The sequence below is a fragment of the Marmota flaviventris genome, chromosome 6, assembly GCF_047511675.1.
Source record: "Marmota flaviventris isolate mMarFla1 chromosome 6, mMarFla1.hap1, whole genome shotgun sequence".
Taxonomy (NCBI): Eukaryota; Metazoa; Chordata; class Mammalia; order Rodentia; family Sciuridae; genus Marmota; species Marmota flaviventris.
The window spans coordinates 139,249,868-139,255,373 of NC_092503.1; positions in this window are offsets into that span (position 1 = coordinate 139,249,868).

The window sequence follows — 5,506 nt, forward strand, 5'->3', positions numbered from 1 at the left end:
GGGTAGGTGCTCCTGGGAACTCCACAACTGCCCGGTCACCATCACCAGGATAGGAAGGGCACGGTTTGTGGTGGGCCATTTCCTTCTTTTCCCAAGACAAAAGCTGTGAAGGGCCCGTGGGGGTGGGGCCAGGTTTGAGTGCCTTCAAATAAAGGTCTTTTACAGCTCTTTAAAGCCGTCATTCAGTCATAGACTCTTTTGCCTGCTGGCACGACAACTTTAAAAATTTACATTTCTGAACTGGTGCTTTAACAGGCTTTTATCATTACTTCTGGGAAAATTTAAGTGTAGAGTCTGCACTGAGATCAGAATAATATTGACTAAGCTTCCTACTGGGGCTTTTCTAACATAAACAATTACCCTGCCTCCTAGGATTTCATATTCCAAAAAGGATAGTAAATGTTAAAATAATGCAATCCCTTATGCTGAAAGGCTAGATAAACAAGGTATTTTATAGTGAAAATTATGAAATAGCTCTCAAAGAGATTTTAAAGATGTTCTTCCTTTTTTAATAATTGCCTATAAAATGTGTTAGTCAGCCTGCTATCACTGTGACAAAATACCTGAAATAATCAACTTAAAAAGAGAAAAAGGTTTATTTGGGTTCATGGTTTCAGAGATTTCAATCCATAGTTGCTTAGCTGGCTCTGTTGCTTTGGGCCCTAAGGCAGTACAGTACTTCATGAAGGGAGTGCTTGAAGGGGGAAGCTTCTCACCTCTTGGTGACCAGGAAGCAAAAGAGAGAGGCAAGGAGTGGATCCCAGTATTCACTTCAAGGGCACACCCCCAATGACCTAAAGACCTCCCACTAGGCCCCACCTCCTACAGGTTTCACCACCTCCCAACAGCACCGTGGGCAGGTGACAAAGCCTTCAACATGAGGTCCTTAACAAGGCACTTTTCCAAACTATAACAGTAACTTTCTAAGAAAAGCTTTCCCTTTTCCCTTAGGCCATTGGTAGTAGAATAATTGTATTCTGAGCTCTCGTTACAAAATACAACCTTGAGTTCTTTGTTCTATGATTCCTTAGCAAAATTCTAATTTTTGAGAAATGATGTTTGTGGAAGGGTATGAGAATTCTCCATCCTGCTGGATATCTTAAAATTTACCTTTGGATCAAGTCTGATCATCAGAGCCATGTGTATGTAGATCACAGATGTTTGCCTCCTTGTAGAACTGATTTGACTGAATTGTGCTTATGTGAAGGGGTGCTACCCAGTCAACACTAAGATGTGCATTCTTACATTTAACTCAGGGATTTTACTGATAGCCCAATCTGAGAGAGTGCCAGATTCCTCTTCATAAGGACCCACAGGAGATATTTTCCTGGGACGACAGCTGCAAGAGAACTTTGGCTTCACTGAACACCCTTTATCTTGCTGGGTGAGGTGGTCACACCTACAATCCCAACAACCCAGGAGGCTGGAGCAAAACAGACTGCAAGTTCAAGGCCACCCTTAGTAATTGGGCGAGGCCCTGTCTCAAAATGAAAAAAATCAAAAAACACTAGGGATATAACTCAGCAGTAAAGCATCCCTGGCTTCAATCCCCAATAAATGGTGCAATCCCCAGTCCCTCCCTCCCCACCACATACACACACACACAAAAAAAAAAAAACACACAAAAATTTGTTTTTGTACCAAGAATTGAACCCTGGGGTGCTTAACCACTGAGCCACATCTCCAACCCTTTTTAATATTTTAATTAGGGTAAGGGTCATTCTGAGTTGCTAAGTACCTCCATAATTTGCTGAGGCTGGCTTTGAACTCAGATCCTCACCTCAGCCTCCTGAGTCACTGAACCCGGCAAAAAAAAAAAAAAAAAAAAAAAAAAAAAAAAAAAATATATATATATATATATATATATATATATATATATATATATATATATATATGTTAGCTTTACTGTACTATACTGTTCCTTTACTGTAATAAAATACCTGAGATATTCAGCTTAAAAGAGGAAAGATTGGGTTGAATATACAGCTCAGTTGGTAGAGTGCTTGCCTCTCATGCACAAGGCCCTGGGTTTGATCCCCAGCACCACAAAAAAGAGGAAAGATTTACTTTGGTTCCTGGTTTCAGAGGTTTCAGCCCCTGGTCATTTGACCCCTCTGCTTTGAGCCTGGGGCAACACACTGTAGCAAGACTGTGTAGTGGATCAAAGCTGCTCATCTCATGATGACCAGAAAGTAGAAAGGAAAGAGGAAAAGTCCAGGGTCCCATATACTTCAAGGCCATGACCTCAATGACCTTGGACCTCCCTCTGGCCTCCACTTTTTAAGGTTTCCACCACCTTGCTGGGGACTGAGCCTGTAGCACGTGGGCCCTTAGCGGACATTTCAGACCTGACTGTAACGCGAGGAGTACTTTTCCTTTTGCTCTGGCTACTAGGAAATGTAGAGCCAAATTTATTTAGAAAATGGATTATATTATTCTATAGTGATCTTATCCTTGGCTTTAATTTTCTTACCCTTTCCCCTTTGCTGATATATTTATCTTTTTGCCTGCTCATATCTTGTAAGCTTTCTTGTTTTTAAAATCAGTTGTGGTGATATTGAGGCAGAGGGATCATAAGCTTTGGTGATTTACAGCCTGTCTCAAAAAATAAAGCTGGGCATGGTGGCTCTCGCTTGTAATTCCAGCAGCTCAGGAAGCTGAGGCAGGAGGATCACAAGTTCAAAGCCAGCCTCAGCAATGTTTAGCAAGGCCCTAAGCAACTTAGTGAGATCCTGTCTCAAAATAAAAAATAAAAAGGGCTGGGGATGTGGCTCAGTGGTTAAGCACCCCTGGGTTCAATTCCCAGTACTAATAAAAATAAAGTAAAAAATAGAAATTAAATTAAAAAGAATCATTGCATTATTTTATTTATTCTAATTTGTTATATAGGACAGCATAATGCATTTCAATTCATATTACACATATAGAGAACAATTTTTAAAAAATTTTTTTTCAGTTGTTAATGGACCTTTATTTATATGCAGTGCTGAGAATCAAACCCAGTGCCTCACACATACTAGGCAAGTGCTCTACCACTGAGCCACAACCCCAGCCCTAGAGCTCAATTTTTCATGTCTCTGGTTGTACACAAAGTAGAGTCATATCATTCATGTCTTCATGCATGTACTTAGGGTAATGATGTCCATCTCATTCCACCATCTTTCCTACCCCCAAACCTCCTCCCTTTCCCTCCCTCCCCTTTTCCCTATCCAAAGTTCATCTATTCCTCCCATGCTCCCCACCATCTCCATTATGAATCAGCCTCCTTATATCAGAGAAAACATTCAGCATTGTTAGAGTCTGTAAACAAGCCTGGATGGCGCCTGGCATTTTGCCAGAGGGAGTGGTTTGTGAAGTAACGCCAGCGAGCCATTAAGTGTGGAGATTCCTTATTGGTTGACTGCTGTATCTAGTTTATGTTAATTAGATAAGCTGTGTGGAATGTATAAATACCTCTGTTGTCCTACAATAAACGGGGCTTCCACTCCTGCTGTATCAATCTACACAAGTTCCTCATCACCCCCCGGTTATTTTGCTGCAGCCGGACTGCGGCACAGCATTTGTTTTTTTGGGATTGCCTTATTTCACTTGGCATTATATTCTCCAACTCCATCCATTTACCTGCAAATTCCATGATTTTATTCTCTTTTATTGCTGAGTAATATTCCATTGTGTATATAGCACGTTTTCTTTATCCATTCATCTACTGAAGGGCATCTAGGTTGGTTCCACAATTTAGCTATTGTGAATTGTGCTGCTATAAACATTGATGTGGCTGTGTCACTGTAGTATGTTGTTTTTAAGTCCTTTGGGTATAAAATGAGAAGTGGGATAGCTGGGTCAAATGGTGCTTCCATTCCCAGTTTTCCAAGGAATCTCCATACTGCTTTCCATATTGGCTGCATCAATTTGCAGTCCCACCAGCAATGTATTCATTGCATTATTTTCAAAAGTAAAAGCATTTAAAGATGGATTATGTTAACTTCATAAATTTCAGAAGAATTTGCTTAGTTCTTGATATTATTTTCCAAGGATTTGGAAACCCTAATCTAGCTTGAGCTCTCTGCTTTGAAATTAAGAGTATACTGACTTGTCCAAGGTCACACAACTCACTAATACAGACCCAAAGTGTATTAACTCTCCACACCTCACTCCTTGAGTGTGTCTTTCCAAAAAACTGTCTTTCCGACAAACAGAAAGAATTGATTTTCCACATGACATTTGAAGAAAAGACTTTATAATTTTTGTTCATCAATAATAAACTTACTGAAATCTTTCCAAAGAATGACTTTGTTACTGCATGGAATGAACTGGATTAAAAGCTATACATCTTTTTTTTTTTTTTTTTTTTAAACCAGGGATTGAACCCAGGGGCACTTAACCACTGAGTCACATCCCCAGTCCTTTTTATTTTTTAATTTTGAGACAGGGTCTTGCTAAGTTGCTTAGGCTCTTGCTAAATAGCTGCCTGCAATTCTAGATGCTCAGGCAGGAGGATCATGGGTTCAAAGCCAGCCTTATCAATGTAGCAAGACCGTGTCTTAAAAATAAATAAATAAAAGGGCTGGGGATGTGGCTCAGTGGTTAATCGACCCGGGGTTCAACTCCCAGCACCAAGAATAAAAACAAACCTTATAATTTTAAGGGCTACCTAACGTTATTATTATTGTTTTTCATATCGGGGATTGAACTCAGAGGCATTTAACGGACTGAGCCACATCCCGTCCTGTCTGTTTTATTTTGAGAGGGGGTTGTGCTAAGTTTCTTGCAGCCTGGCTAAATTGCTGAGGCTGGCTTTGAACTTGCAATCCTCCTGCCTCAGCCTTCCCGGTCACTGGGATGACAGGCCTGTGTGTCACCACGCCCAGCCCTAAGGACTACCTAATATTATATTGATCTATTTAGTCACAGAGATGAGATAGGGAAGATGTTCTGAGTTTGCTTTTTATTAACTTTGCAGATTCTAGAGCTTAAGCCAAAAGTGCCCATTCATCTCTTTATTTTTAGAAATTATAGAACTGTCCCAATAACTTTCCTTCTACTCCTGTTCCCAAAAGCCTGTCTATCACTGCTTCTGCTGAAGCTAGACAGTCAGCAATCTCTTGTCATCATGATCTGACCTATGATTGGATACACTCACATCCTCCAATACCCAAGAAAGCACATGCCCCACGTCATGTTCCATAAACATTTATGGTAGGAATGCCACCCAGAGTGGATGGCATTTTGACCTCACCATCCAGGGCTCCTGTGTCCTGGGAACTCTGGGAACTCACGTGTTCAAAATATTGTGCAAGTCTGCCTTTGGAGCCCTTTCTTTGTAAAGCAGGGTGGTGACGCATTCACACTCATACACACAAGGACAAAGACAGAAAGCATAGCAATAAAAAAAAAAAAAAAATGATGATCCAAGTAGAAAACATACCCCAGAATAAATAAATGTTTATGCTACTTTCAAAGGACTATGCAGTGTTGATGGGTTTGGTGCTAAATGCTGAAGGCATCA